The 16,479-nt window shown below is 43.9% G+C and overlaps 1 protein-coding gene across 3 annotated transcripts in view; it reads right to left on the bottom strand.

Annotated features, from left to right (window-relative positions):
• SYTL5 (synaptotagmin like 5) overlaps nt 1-13,373 on the bottom strand; it is a 243,601-nt gene extending 230,228 nt beyond the window's left edge. For all 3 annotated transcript variants that reach the window (XM_032426709.1, XM_032426711.1, XM_032426710.1), the window contains exon 1: nt 13,242-13,373. The gene's annotated coding sequence lies outside the window, so the exon portion shown is untranslated. The remainder of the gene's footprint in view (nt 1-13,241) is intronic.
• Nucleotides 13,374-16,479: the final 3,106 nt, after the last annotated feature.

The raw sequence follows: 16,479 nt of genomic DNA, 5'->3' as shown, positions 1-16,479 counted from the left end.
TTCACATGCCACTCTACCAGATGTCGGGGAGGAAAAGGCAGGGAGTACCTTCAGTCAACAATAGCAGAACCAACCTGCTTTCCTGGAGCTAAAACTGCCACAGCAAGTCTGGCAGAGAGCAATTAAAGGATCCCAGGTTCCCCTCCTTGAGATTACAAGTCTTGAGGGTGTCAACACCTCGAGTGTCCCTATGCACAGACGGCAGACAATCAGGATCAGGATACTGAGTTCTTTTCTCTCCGCCTCTGTGGCGGATACTGGAAAGGGACTCATTCACACTTACTCCAAACCCCTTCTAGCAGGTCCTCAAGTACTGCAGAGGCCAGAGAGTCGAAAAGCACATTTTCCAGACTCCCTCGCAGCTAAGGTTCCAGGTGCGATTTAGATTCTAACACTCAGACGTGCCACAGGAGGACGGAAAGGAGGAAGTAAACTTTGTGAGGGAGATCGGTGATTCTTAAAAGTAACGGGCAGGAGGTACTCGGTTCCTCCGAAGAACACTGCTGAGGGTTCTTTCTGTTCTGTAGCAGCCTAGGTGCTGAGTACTCTGAGACAGCAGGAGTGAAGTTTCTGCCAGCAACATTCTGTGGTGGGGTTGGCAGTTCTCCTGGCCAAGTATCATCCAAACCAGGTTTCTGGCCTTCCCATGGATTCTGTCAGTTACCGGTATTAGTCACTCATTGCCATGATAATGCTGCCTAAGAACCCCCAAAATTTCAGTGACATACAAAAATAAGCATTTATCTGGCCCATGAATCTGCGGGGTTCAGATGGGCTAGGCTCACACTGGCTGGGAGCCAGTCTAGGAGAGCTTTAACTGGGACAACTGGAATGACTTGGCTCCACATCCCAGGTCTCTCATCTGCCAGCAGGCTAGCCTTGGCGCGTCCTCTTGCAGATGACAGACAAACAAGAGCAAAAGCGTAAACGTGCAAATGCTTTTGCAAAAGCCTCTGTGCACATATATACTAACATCCCACTGGTCAAAGCAAGTCACGTGGTCAGCCTCAGGCTCAAGGGACACAGAAATAGTCTCCTCTAGTGAGAAAAACTGCACAGTCACATGTCCAAAAGGCATGGGTAGAGGTGGGGAAAAGTGGGGCCAGAAACCCCGTATCACCTAATACCTTCAAATAAACCCTCCTGCTTGAACTAGGCAGAGAGAATTTGGTTGTTTTCACTTAAGAAACGACAGATACAGCCACCCTGCTTGATAATCAAGGGTTAAAATGCACACATGGGACAAAACTCCATCAGAAAAAAAACTGGACAAATGAACGGTTTTCCAAGCAAATGTAGGGATTGCATTCAGAATTCTAGGACTGACAACCATCTTTGGTCTGCTCCTGCCCTCCCCTTTCTTACTTCTCTTGCATTATCCCTGCCCTGACCATTTTCCTTAGAGTTTAAAGGATCAGAGTAAATATATGGTAATATACACATTAAAAATTTCTGGGAAAGTATCAGTTAGCAGTTAACAGAAGATGCCTCTGAAGAGGGACACAAGGGTATGTGGTAAAAAGTAGTCCTAATTTTCACTGTGTGCTCTTTGATAGTTGAATTTTTTTTAACCAAATTACTGAATTATTCTTTCAGTTAAGAATTAAATCAAAAATTTGACTCCAAAATGGAAAGATAGACAAATAGTGAAACAAAATGCACATGTAACCATTCGGTTTACTCTTTTTTGTGCTTAGAAACTATAGGGCTAACCATAGTTAGGTAGAGAAATTCATGCCACTGGCCATAAATAAGATTGGGGTTATTTTATTAAAAATTCATTACCATGAGCCCATGCTGATATAAATAAATTAGTGAATAAATAAGTAAATGGGAGAGAGGAGACAATTTTCCTGTGCAGAAGAATTCTAAATAATTTATGTAGATATTCTACCCTCAAGGAGATGGAACATAACTCCCCATATCTTAAGTGGGGGCTGCACATGGTAACTTGTTTCTGAAGAGCACAGTATGGAAAAGAGTAACTTTACATGGAGAAACTTGACAAACTCTATGTCAGCCCGGTGTTCAAGATCAACATCAACAACAATAAGTCATGCTGACAGTATGTACCCTGGATAGGATGTGGTAAGAAAGGTACTTCACCTTTGTGGTCTTCCTCCCAAAAACCCATACCTCCAGTCTAACCATGATAAAAACATCAGACAAATCCTAATTGAGGGACATGCTAAAAACACCTGCCCAATATACCTCAAAACTGTCAAGATTACCATAAACAAGGAGAACTCTGAGAAACTGTCACAGTCAAGGGAAGGTTTAAGAGACATGACAACAAAATATAAAGTGGGGTCCTAGATGGGATTCTGGAACAGAATAAGGACATTAGGCAAAAATTAAGGAATCTGAATAAAGTATGGACTTCAGTTAATGATAATGCACCAGTATTGGTTCATTAACCATAACAAATGTACCATACTGATGTAAGATAATAATGGAGGGATTTCAGTGTAGGTGTATGGGAACTCCCCGGACTATACTCACAAATCAAAACTGTTCCAAAATAGTTTATTAAAAATTCATTATTACTTACAAAAAAAACAGTTAAAATAAATCAATGAACGAATCAATCAGTAGGTATTGTGGGGGACACAAATATCTAAGTACCTAATCAGGTTGTACAAATTTCAAACGAGAGCCAGGTGTTTGTGTAGCTCAGCGAACGGACATTAAAAGGTCTATAGCCCAGTAATGAGCCCATTTGAAAGGGGCTGTGGGATGAATAAAAAACTATCCCTGATCTGCATAATAATTGTACAATACAAGCTTCACTACACACTTGGGCAGCCTTTTAATTTATGAAGCAGTCGGGAAAATGCTTCCTTTTCCTTATGTTTTCACACTGGGCTGTCTTTGAGAAGAAGTGTTTTTACTGGCGAGTTAAGAGGGATGCCTGGGCTTGCTCACTATAACTCACCACGATTGTAAAGCCCTCAAGGAGAGAATACGCAGGGAGCCACAGCCCACCCTACGTTGTCATGTGGGGGTCACTAGGGACTTATTCAAAGGTGGGGGAAAATAGAGAAGGGGGACTGATAAATCCAAGGGGAAGCCCACCTCGTCTGAGAAGAAGGCAGTTCTTCTAAACGGAAGTATGGAGACTCATGTGCAGGCCACCTAAAGAGCAAGTTCCTCTCAAAGGTCTGTGACATAAGCATGGGAATCGGGACATACTATGTCTCCCCCAACACCCATGAAGAGCTAGAGTGAAGTGCTTTTCTTGTGGACTATGGTTTAGATAATATTGGGTATTCACTTTAAAATTACTTCTTTCATCTGCTGCAATTCTCTTTGGTTGGCTTGGAGCCAGGTTCTCAACCTGGGGTCCATGGACCCCCAAGGGCATATGGATAGAATTTAGAGGGTCCATGAACTTGGATGGGAAAAAAATTACATTCTTATGTTCACTGATCTTTAACTGAAAACGTCATTTCTTTCAAATATGAATGTAGGCAACCAAGCACAATAACATTAGCACCTATGACTTGTCACCAATAGAAACCACAGATGTTTTCATGTCACATTCTGGTTACTGCAGACACTGTGAAATATCCTTTATGCTCATCACCACTTTAAAATTTGGGTGCTCCTTAGATTCACAAGAGCTTGTTGTTTAGTAAGTGAATAAATAAGTACATATATTACCATGTCACAAATTTGTTTCCTTTGTAATCCAGTGTGTTTGATTCTATGTATTGAAGCCACTATTTTGATAAGGGGGCCGTAGGTTTCATCAAAGGGTCGATGGCACAAAAACGTTTTAAAGGTTATAAACCCTAGCCTGGAATTTAAAATCTGCTGCCACCTCACAGTCATAGTTGAAGTTTGAAACTATCAAGAGAATTGTACTAATAGTCTCCTCACTCCCTACCATAATACTACCTCCCAATACACACACACACACACACACACACACACACACACACACACACACCCATAGAAACAAGGGAGATTGCAGCCCATGAGTGTTGTGCTGAGGCAAGCAATAAAATGGCAGTTGGATCGGGCACGGCAAAGAGCACCGGGGAGCCTCAGGACATACAGCAACCACAGGCAAGTGGACGCGGGAGCAGAGAGGACACCACAGACTGTTCTTCTTTAAATATACTAGAGGACGTGACCCTTAATGGCCATAAGGAAAACTGAATCTTGTGCATTGCCATCCTAATTGATAACAGTACACTTGAGACCACAAAGGAAAAAAAATACCTCACGTGCTGAAGAACACGGACTCTGAGAACCATTAGTTCAGAGCAAGACCCAGAGCAGGTGCTCACCGAGGCCATGCTTGGTCAGTACAGCATCTTTGTCGGTGGTGGTCTCCCTTTATAAAAATCATTATATAATATTTGATACATACACAAGAATCTCTGTCACATTTAAATAAATTATAAAGAATAACAATGAGTCCCGATGACCCCATCACCCAATTCAAGACCTAGAATATTACTAATGCCAGTGTATCTACCGTATGTTCCTACCTTATCCCATTCCTGTCTGCCCAGGAGAAGAAAGAGCTAGCCTGAATTTTGGGTTTACCTTGCTTTATAGTTTCTCATATACATATAATTCCTTACAATGTACTGTTTAGTATTGCTTATTTTTGAGCTTTGTAAAAATCATGCCAAACTGTATGAAGTCTTTGGTGACTCAGTTCTTCATTCAGTTGCTTCTAATACGAATCCGGGTTCTTGCATATAATCATGGTTAATTCATTTTTATTCTATTGTGAAATGATATCAAATTTTTAATTTTACCTATTTTCCCATCAATGAAAAATTAGGTTATTCCAGTATATATATATTTTTTATTATGAGCCACATTGTTAAGAACATTCCTAAAGAGAGTTCTGGTTCACATGCAGAAGAATTTCTCTAGGGTTTATACCTAGAAATAAAATTGCTAGGCCATAGGGTATGTGGACATTCAACTTCACAAGATAATGTCAAGTTGTTTTGTTTTGTTTTGTTTTTTTGACAAAATGGCTTTACCAAATGTGTACTCCCATCAAGATCTATCAATCCCTATTGATCCATGCCCATGCCAATACTTGATACCATCAGATTTCATAACGTATTATCATCTTTGTACGCCAAAGACAGCGTACTGCTCCATCACATAAGGGGCATGAAAGTGTCAGCAAGTGCCAAAGTTTTATCAGTACATCTTAACTGAGGGTAAGACAATGTCTTAACCCGAATTCTCCCTGGAATTCAAAGCCTTAGACAAGGATTTGAATGCAAGTAGTTTATTCTGGAAAGTGATTCTAGGGAACAGAAGTGGGTAATTGAGGAAAGGAAATAGGAAAAGAGAAAACAAATATAGGAGTATATTTTGAGCTGGCCACAACTGTAGGCAACTGGGACTTAATCCTGCTTAGACCCTCTGAGAACCTCTTAGAAGCCAACAATACTAAAATGCAGTTCAGAAATATCTAGATGGAAAAAGGAAACATTTATCCCTGGCTCCCATCCCACATTAGTCAAATATGGACTCTTGGGCCTTTAACTCCCTCACATTCTGTAATATACACACTTGGGTGCCAGGGGGTTCCAATGGGCCTCTGTGTTGAAACATCGAAGAAGTCCTGGGGTAGAAAGTGAAATATTCACTGTGAGGCTAAGGCAAGGTACTCTCTGGTTACTCCCCTATGAAACTGGTTCCTGGACCAATGGCTTGACCAAAAGGCAGGCTGACAGGACATACCGCGAGGCACAAGACGTACCCAATACACACTCCTAGTAAGCAGCAGAGATGGAACTCAAAACACATGGATATCACAGTTCACTTAGTGTGTAAACACAGTCCACTGCGTACCCAGTAGCCATTCCTACCTCTGCAAAGACAACGCTAATACGTTCAGGAAGCAGGCATGCCTCTCTGGAATGGAGCCAGCACAACAGCTCCATGGCGCCATCACTGGCCCCGATTCCTTCTTACCTTTCTATTCTAACAACTTCAGTGCTGGCGTACATCCGAGCAGGCACTCCATAGTCCGAGAAGTCTCTAGCCATCATGCCTGCGTTCTGGGAGGAAACAAAGTATAGAAGGGCCTCCCTCCCAGTCGCGTCAACTCTCTATACACAGGCTTCCTAGAAGTCCTGCACAACACAACAATTCTAGCTCACCGGCAGAACTCAGTCACAGGATCACACCTCAGTGCAAGAGATGCTGACTAACAGAGACTGTTCACTGGATGCATCGCCACCAGGAATAAAACTAGATTCTGTCACTAAGGGAGAACGTGAGAAAGGACCATGAGTGGCCACTAGAAGTCTCTGCCAAAGTAACCATTTGCTTTGGGGTAAGTTTTTAACCTATACCTCCGTCCTCCTATCTGTAAAATGGAAATAAAAGTACTAACTCCCAAAGTTGTTATGATGACTAAATGAGATCATGTAAGTAAAATTGCACAGTGTCTGGGATGCAGAAAATGATTAATAAATGCTAGCTACTGTTAATTCACTTTGGTGAATCATCATCATCAGGCCTGGCATTGAGCAGTATAACTTTGGAGAACTGATTTTATCAGCGTCTCTGCATTTATCAGGCTCGAAGGCGCTGGATGCTGACTCACACCCACAACACTCAATAAGTGTTTAAAGCCAGAGTGGTGGCTTAGTAATTTACAGTGAGAAATGTAACTTTCAGGCAGACCAGACAGATTGACCAGGTTATTCTCTCCCTGAAGGCAATGAACATGGGGAATCAAGACACTGACTGCAGAGCATGAAATCAGGAGAAACACAATTTGTTATACACTTCAAATGTTTAAGGGCATTGGGTTCTGACAGCCTACTGCACGCATCCCTACAACTGAGCTTGTGTCATCTGGTGGGTCGGACAATCAGGCTTGAAACATAACAGACTACTTCTTCCACTAGACAGCGCTGGGGGATCCACTACCAATTGCTAGCAAAACTCATGAGGAAGGTGGAAAATGTGTGAAATCCTTGAAGGTAAACTCAAAACACTTATGCCATCAGCAAATACATTCTGAATAGAGGCCTTATATGCCTGGCAGAACTTTGGAAATGTCAGAAGTAGGGGAAATATTTTAGCAAGACCCATTCTTTTGATAACAGCCCCAGAGTAAATGGGTCAGCAAGTCGAATCCATTTTTAGGTTTGAAATGGAAATATTTCAGTTGTTTCATATAGAGACATAATAGAGCACATTAATAAAAATTAAAAACATAACACTGAAATTGAGCAAATAGAAAAATATGTGTATATATACATAGATATGTGTGTATATGTACATAAAAGCATGATTGTGACTTAATGTACAAAGAGAACTTTTTATCCTCTAGGCTAACCATATACCTTCTGTTGACACAGTTCTTCTCTAAACAGGACACAATATAAAGAAGAAAAGCAATGGCTATAAAGGGAAGAGTGTTAAGCTCTGGCATCAAAGTTGTTTTTGAGTCTTGGCCTCATCTCTTCTAAGTAATGCAATCTGAACAAGTTATTTAATATCTCTGGACTTTCTTTTTTCCTCTAGGAATAGATTCCCAAAAATGACCAATATTCTTCACCCCTTCTTCCATCTATGCCTTTTGCCATGTAACTCCATAAGGCCTTCGCACTCTGACTCTGGGCATGACCATGTGGCCTGCTTTGGCCAACAGAATAAGCTAAAAGTGATGATATGCCAGTTATGAGCCTAGGCCTCAAGAAGCCTGTATATTTCCATTTTTTTCTCACTTACGCCTCTGCTCTGCCTTGAGAGCATGACCGGAAGCCTGCTGGAGGATGAGAAACAGGTGAAAGAGAGCCCAGGCACACCAGGTACTCCCATGAAGGTTAGCCTACATCAGCCAATATCCGGGGAACCCCAAGTCATGTGAGCAATCCCAGCCAAGATCAGCAAAGCAGTCTAGCCAAACCCCAGCTGACTCTAGACACATGAGCAATGAATGCTTATGCATATTGTCATATGCTACTGAGATTCTGTGATTAGTTGTTACACAGCATTATTACAGCGATAGACAACACACACACACACACACACACACACACACACACGATAGAGGTTAGAAGAGTTAAATGAGATCCTGTGGGTAATGACTAACATACCATAGTCAGCAACAAAAGAAATATACATCTTCTTTGACTTATGATGGGGTTACGTCCTAATAAATCTACCAGAAGTTGAAAATATCTTAAATTGAAAAGGCGTTTCATACACCTAACCTACCAAACACCATAGCTTAGCCTAGCCTACCTTGAACGTGATCAGAACACTTATGTTTAGCCTCCAGCTGAGTGAAATCATCTCACACAAGGCCTACTTTATAATAAAGCATTGACTGTCTCATGTAATTTATTGAGTAGTGTTCTGAAAGTGAAAATCAGAACGGTTCTAAGTGTATGGGTCGTTTACCCTGGTGATGGTGTGGCTGACAGGGAGTCGTGGTTTACCGCCCCTGCCCAGCATCAGGAGAAAGGATTATACTGCATACTACTGGCCCGAGAAAAGATCAAAATTCAAAATCTGAGGCACAGTTTCTACTGAATGTGTATGGCCTTTGCACCATCAAGTCAAAAAATCCTAGGTTGAACCATTAAGTTGGAGACTGTATTTTTATTTTTGACAGATTTCTGCTTTCTAAAATATAATGACATTCTTAGTATTATACCCAGATCACTCGCTTAAAGTTCTGGATGTTTCTAAGCCATCTAATCTCATATTTACAGTCTCTTGTTTTACTCCCACAAGTGAATAATAATATCCACAGAATGTGAATTTTACTGACTTAACTCTCAAAGAGAAGGCAAACTATTTTCTCTATTTTGGAGAGGGGGATATTGTGTGAGGTAGCTCACTGTTGGTCTCATGTGGAAAAACAATGTGATTATATTAGAAAGCTATATTAATGTGTGCTGAGAAATTTCCAATGCCCCTACTGATCCATCCATAGTTAATCCTTGAAAAAAAAAAAATCACAAGGAACCAGCCGTGTAAAATCATCTTTGAGCTGGTACAAGGGCAAGCTATAATTTAGCTCTGGGACTGGAGAAGAAACACAAATAGAGACAAATGGGCTGATGTATAGTCTCCGTATTCATTCACCTCCATTTGTGTAAGAGATTAAGAGAGACTTCAGTGTAGCAGTTTCTCCCATTTCCTCATCCTTTGTCCTGTGAGCAGAAAAAGTCATTAAGTTTGGCAAAAGCAAAGGTACAACACTATCAGCAATTAGGATAGCAAATACCACAGATAAACTTCACATACAATGATGTATGTAGTGAACCAGACTCACCCAATCCCATATAGTCTCAAAATGTCAGGGATATGTGGTTCACAAAGTACCATTCCTAGGCCAGCAGCATCAGCATCACCTGGGGACTTGTTCGACCCCCAAACCTAGGGAATCAGAACTTCCGAGGCCAGCACTGGGCAATCTGCTCTTCACAAGTGCTCCAGGTAATTCGAATGCATGGTAGAGCTTCAGAACCACTCATCTAGATAGAACCACGTTAAAGTACTCTCTGCACGCCACATCTGACACCCCACCTGGAGTTCGTTAGAACTGCAGACTCTCAGGCCCCAAAGAGACTAAATTGGAATCCAAATTATCTAAAGGTCTTCAGGTGACGTGCATGCACATTAAAGTTCGAGAAGTGCTCTACCTGTCCAGTGGTTCCTGCAGTGGGCTGAACTGTGGCCCCTCCCCAAATTCATACGGTTAAGTCCTCACCCCTAGTACCTCAGAATGTGACTGTATTTGGAGACAGGGCCTTTAAAGAGGTGATTAAGGCAAAATTAGGTCAAATGAGTGGGCCCTAATGTAATATGACTCGTGTCCTTTTAAGAGGAAATTAGGACACGGACAAGCACAGAGGAAAGACCACGTGAAAACAGTGGGAAGGCAGCCATGTACGAGCCAAGGAGAGAGACCTCAGAAGACACCAACCCTGCCTATACCTTGATCTTAGACTTCTAGCCTCCAGAACTGTGGGGGGAAAAAAATGTTATTGAAGTCACCCAGTCTGGGGTATTTTGTTACGGTAGCCCTAGCAAACTAATACAATTCCCAAACTCAGGTACATATTGGAATCATCTAGGGAGTTTTAAAAATCCTGATACATGGGTCCCATTCCCAGAGGTTCCAATTTAAGTAGTATGAGGATCAGCCCGTAAGTCTGGATTTTTAAAAAGCTTTCCAGGTGATTTTTTTTTAAGTACAACAAAGTTTGAGAACTACTGGTGGTCTGCTTCATTCTTCTGACCGGTGAGAAATCTAAGACACAGAGTCCTTCAACTGTTAAGTTTCAATCTCTTGATACTCGCTTAGCTGATGCCCCATCATTATGTCTCCAAACCTAGTCCTTCTGTAAATCTTTCAGGACTCCTACTGGGAAAGAGACTCAGGAATCAAAGTCGGCAGTAATACATGCTCTCTTCATTTCATGCATCAACTTAAAAATTTCTGTGCTAGGATAATCCTGAACATTGTGGTGGTACATCTTCCACAGTACACATATAGAGAAGGCCCCCAAAGAAAATCTGCTGCCCTATGTTGTCAGTACCCACCTCCTCTCCTTATGTTCTTCTTATCCCTCCTGTGGAGTTGCTCTCCAGGCTCCTCGCCTTCAAATGAAAGACTCTAAGGTTGTGTAAACCAGCATTTCAGGGCAAAGGTGCCAAACCACTAATTAGTTTTTTCATGCTAAACCCTTTCCACTTGTCCCTGTGATATTGTGAGGCTCCCAAACTCCATAGTCTACCCACTAGACAACTATTTACTGAATGTCTATGCTGTTTCAGGAACTGAAGGATCTGACCCATACTTAATGGAAACTATGAGCTGTGTGTGTGTGTGTGTGTGTATTTTTTTTAGCTGGAGTCTCTAAAAGTTAACATACTCCACAAAAGTGATTATTTAGCACGCTTAAAACCCCATACATCTTGGGGGGGGGAACCCCTGTTCTGAATATGCTTTTGCTACACTAATATTTAATTTTATACTTGGACCAATCATTAATACTGTCACTGGTTAAAATAGAACCATTTCCATGACAGAGTAGCAGGCTTGCCAGTTAGTTCCCCAAACCTATCTCCAATCTCCCTCTCCCCAGTCTCCTTCCCACGACAGAAGCTGAAAAGCCTGATAACTCAGTGTCCCGGCCTCTAAGCACCACTATGTAGCCCAGCTCTGGCCAATGAAACACAAGAAAAAGTCTGTTGAGGAAAGATATTTCTTCTCTGATAAGAGAAAGCTGCATGAGGGAAATTATTCTACCCCTTTCCGCTGCCTGTGTCCCCACCTTTGAACATGGACTAAGCATGAGCAGAAGTCACTGACCCAGAGCCCTGACACCGTTGGGCTACCAACTCCAGGGATCACCTGTCAAGGCTTCTCTATTTGTTAAAGCCACCTTTAGTTGGCTTTTCTGTTACTTGCAGAGAAAAAAAAAAAATCACAATATATGTTTTCCGTGTACGTCAGACTCATTTATTTAGAACACGGTGTGGTCTGAGGATCCACACTTTGAGATTTATTGAGTTAGAAGGAATTTCTTCTAGGAATGAAGAAAAAGCATGCCCGGGGGTGTTCAAGGAATGATAAACCCAGTCTGCACTGCTGAATTCATTTAATCATTCATTCTTTTAACAGACCCCCACTTTAGTAGGCTCCAGGGATATAAAGATGAACAAAACCTTACCCCTGCCTTCCAAGAAATCTTCCTCTCTTGAGCGAGACTGGTATGGACAGCAAGAATCACAGGATGGTAAGTGCTGAGACAGATGTGCTGAGGAGGGGAGTCATGTTATCAGCGAGGTGGGAAACCTCTCAGTTTGGGGGGTTTCCCCATAAAGAGTTTTGGAAGAGAGGATCATGGAAGTTTCCATCCAACTCTAAAAAGTTACTCCTGTGATCTGACGAAACATGTAAAGTTTTATTTTTCTTCCAAGGTGGGGGGTGGGGGGGTTCTTTTCTAGAATCACAGACTAGACCAAATGACATTTCAGGAAAGAGTAATTTATGATAGGCGACTCAATCAACTGCCAGACAAGCTTCCCCACCCATCCTTCTCCCACAAAACAGGATAAAGACAAGGTTTTTTGGGGGGGGGTGGGGGGGGAGAAGGTAAATACTTTCCTCCCATATCAGCAGGGATGTTTGTGTACAACAGAATTGTGCTGTGAATTAAGACCACCTGTTAACATTGCACCAAACCAAACAATATTGATGATAAAGCACTCAGTTGTCAACAGGAGCCAGAAACACACACATTCCAGGAGATTTCTCTCCTCTGCTACTTTTAAGCAAAGACAACAGCAATAATTAGTACCTATTTAATAATCACAGAAACACCTGCACTTAATGGGGTAGAGAAAGGGGGATGTAACCTCCCTGCGTTGGTTTTTCTAACGGCAGTTGGTAGCAGCAAACCCCCCCTCCCCCCACACACACAAACACTGGTAGAGAAAAACTAACATGTAGCTTTGCATTGTTAAATCCTCATAAGAAACCGAATAGGTCCTCATTGATTTTCTTGCAAGGGAAATAATAGGCTTTGAAGCATCTCTGAAAATAAGACCAACAGTAGCCTCCTAAAATATTCCTGGAATACAGTACATTAAAAATAAAATATTCAAGAATCCTTAATGAATTGTTTCAACATTATCGTGACATTCACATTAATTGGGCCTCCGGAACATTTTGATTCAGTCGGTGGTGACGAGATTGATATGCAGTAACCGCAGTTACCTTACAGCTCTGGCTCGTCCTGGGCTGGGGAGGGTTGTTCCAAGATCCCAACTCAGGCTCCGGTGAGACATCTGCCACCTCGCCGAGAATGAGGAAACCACCTTGGCAAAGGATTCCAGCTCAGCCCTCTAGCTCTCTGGCCACCCCCCCACCACCCCACCCCAACCTCTAAGAATCACCCAGGAAGAAAGTGGGGGAGGAGGGAAACACGGGAAACAAATCAAACATTCCTAGCCCCGTAAACGCCGCATCCGGACCTTTGAAGGTACCCGGGAAATTAAGAATATGGCCCCAGAGTTTGGCTTATTTGGGCGTCTGAGCATGGATTTGATATCCTCTGTTGCGTTTTAAAAATCTAACTTTCTGTCTCCAATGGAGAGAACCAGAGGGAGCAAGCAAAGGCAGACAGAGACACAAGCTGGAAGACCCCCCCCCCCCGACACACACACAAACCGCCGGAGTCACCCAAGCCCGAGGCATCAAAAGACGAGAAACTTACCTGGCTCTCACCTAGACGGAAAGGCGGCTGGTCGGTGAAGCTGGAGACGAAATGCGGACCCCAGGCGGGAGGCGATGTCCCGCTCCGCACCCCGGGGAGCGGAGTGACTCACGCGCCCGGCGCCCGCCTCTCCGCCGCGCGCCCCTCTCCCTCCCCGCCCAGCCAGGTACCGGGTCGGAGCGCTGGGAGGCGGTCTCCAGACACCCCAGCCGCAGGGCCCTCCGCCCGACGCCCCCAGGCGGCGGCGCCAGAGCCCTCCAGCCAGAGCCGCGCCAGGCACAGCCCGCCCCTCAGAACCACCACCAGCTGCGGCAGGACGCGTGCCTCCCGCGAGGGTCTCCCCTCTCCTCCGCCGCCCGCCACCCCAAGACCTACTGCCCCCAGGCTGCCCATCTGAGCTCAACACGCCTTCCACGTGCCATTTGGACAGGGCGCCGTCAAGGCCCTCCCTCAGGCTGTGCCGGCTGGCTCCGGGACGCACGAGCAACCGAGCACAACCTTCTATCCCACCCCCCCCATACCCTCGGTCTCCCCCTTGCGGTGGCGCCAGAACCCACCCAGCCTAGAGACAGGCGCAGCTAGCGCCTGGAGATCCCAGGTGCATCCTTTTCCATTGCACTTCCCTCTCCCCGGACTCTTACCTTGCAGGGACTCGTGCCCCCAGCGCTGCTCACCTGACACACTTTCTACCTGCCAGCTGGATTTGGCAATGCCCAGACCCTCCCACAGTTGGTGTCCATGTCCAGGGTCTCCCTACTGCCCATCACCGCTAATGCCCAAATTATTCCCACCTGCTTGGAGTCCTGTAGCTCGCGGAGGTGGCTATAAGCCTCTCCCCTCTCAGATCCTCAAGGGTTCTGAAAGAGTGCAGTATGGATGATGGGATCCTGGTGCCAGGGCACACCCTCCCATTCTGACTTAGGTTGGAAAGAGTAGCCAAGGCCATACGCGAGCTTTATTTGGGACAGTCAAGGTGGAATAGAGTGCCAGGATTTATAGAAGTAACATCTCCAGCAAATATGGATTGGGAATCTGCTTTGGGACCTGACAGTTTTCTGGTAGAGGTTATCTTGTTCTGCTGAGGGGGCAGGGGTGATGAGACCATGGCCTCCATCATATCCTAACCAGGAGGAAAAGCCTGTAGAATAAAAATCCTGTTTGTTTCGGCAAGAGCAAAGGATTACAGGATTCAGAGAGAAAGGAACAGGAATGGGGAGAGAGTGGAGCGTTTTCCCAGCCTGAGGACAGAATTTCAGCAGCCATACTTCCTACGAGTCTGGTCAAGAATGGAAGTTAGTGCCTATTCAGGAAAGTGGGCGATCTCCCCCAACACACACCTCTTCTCATCCTCCCGTTGCTTTCTTACCACCCTTCTAAATCTAGATCTTCCCCACAATTGGGAAGGCACTATGACATTCATTTCAATGTCCCAATAACCTAGCACACAGCCTGACACACAATGGAAAATAAATCTTTATTGAAAGCTCAAAGGTCTAACATCGAGGACCTCTCTACCCCTGCCTTCCATGTCTACCTCTATACTTTCCATCTTTTCCCATTTGGTTCCTTTGTTTTTCTTCCTTATCTAACCTATTTTCCTAAATAATATCACCCCTCAGTTTCTCTGCCTCTACTCTCTAAGTCTATAAAGTCATGTTTTCCAACGTTACTTCTTTTTTTCTTAAGTCTTTCCCACTCTGAATTCTCTCTTACTATCATAGGATCGAGTGTAATCTCAATGAAGTGCCTTTACGCTTTTTTGTTTTAAGCTGTTAGGTACTTGGATCAAAATTCTTACCTACCAAAACTCCTACATTCCCCCAAAATATGTGTCTGTGTCTTAAAGAGTGTGTCTTTTCATGCAAGGTGATCAACAGAAAGTTTTTCTAGAATTCTATCTACACCCATCCACTCAACTCATACTTACTGTGCACCTACTATGTAATGAGCATTGTGTTAGGACGTGGATTTATAGAGACGAATAAAGCAAAGTCACTAACATCAAGAATGCCACACACCAAGGAGTGGGCAAAGGGGAGGAGCAGACAATAAACAAAGTCACTGAACAATGATGTAATAGGGATGTATACAAGGTGCCATGGGAATGAGAAGAGAGTGCACAGACCCCACTGGGGGAGGTGGGTGTGGATGGGGAGGGGGGTGTCAAGAAACATTTCACCAGAAAATGACAATTGAATCTTTAAAAAAAGATTGAATTTTCCAGGAAATAGTAATAGGAGAAATACACACAAGATGAATAATTTACTATGGATTCTTAATTTGTGTCTCCTTTATCTTGAAATCTGTCATTCTTTAGGCAGATAGTATCTAAAACAGCTCCAGAGTTAAGAGTTGGCTTTCCTCATAGCTCCAGTAAAGGTGCAGGGATTGGCTCTCTGTGGATCATGTGTCCCTCCCTGAAACAATCACCATGGTCAGAGAGGTAGTGTATTCTGATTGGCTCTCCTGGGATATGTGCCCATGCCTGAAACAATCACCATGGCCAGGTAGGAAGTGTATTCTGATTGGCTGTCCTGGGTCATGTGTCCATCCCTAAAAAATTCACCATGCACAAGTAGAAAGTGTATTCTGATAGGCTGTCCTGGGTACCAATCACCATGGCCAGGTAGGTACTGTATTCTGATTGGCTATGCTGGGTCATGTGCCCATCCCTGAACCAATCACCATGGCCAGGTAGGTAGTATATTCCGATTGGCTATCCTGGGTCATGTGCCCATCCCTGAAACAATCACCATGGCTAGGTGGGTAGTGCATTGTGATTGGTTGTCCTGGGTACCAATCACCATGGCCAGGTAGGTAGTGTATTCTGATTCGCTATCCTGGGTCATGTGCCCATCCCTGAAACAATCACCAGGGCCAAGTATGTAGGGCATTCTGATTGGCTGTCCTGGGACATGTGCCCATCCTTGAACCAATCACTATGGCCAGGTAGGTAGTGTATTCTGATTGGCTATCCTGGGTCATGGTCCATCCCTAACCAAACATCATGGCCAGGTAGGTAATATATTCTGATTGGCTGTCCTGGCACATGTGCCCATCCTTGAACCAATCACCATGGCCAGGAGGGTACTGTATTCTCATTGGCTATCCTGGGTCATGTGCCCAGCCATGAACCAATCACCATGGCAAGGTAAGTACTCTATTCTGAATGGCTATCTTGGGTCATGTGCCCATCCCTATACCAAACACCATGGCTAGGTAGGTATGTATTCTGATT

Source organism: Phoca vitulina, unplaced genomic scaffold (assembly GCF_004348235.1).
Source record: "Phoca vitulina isolate PV1807 unplaced genomic scaffold, GSC_HSeal_1.0 scaffold35, whole genome shotgun sequence".
NCBI lineage: Eukaryota > Metazoa > Chordata > Mammalia > Carnivora > Phocidae > Phoca > Phoca vitulina.
The sequence above is the reverse complement of the archived record's forward strand: the minus strand, read 5'-3'. Positions and strand labels throughout refer to the sequence as shown.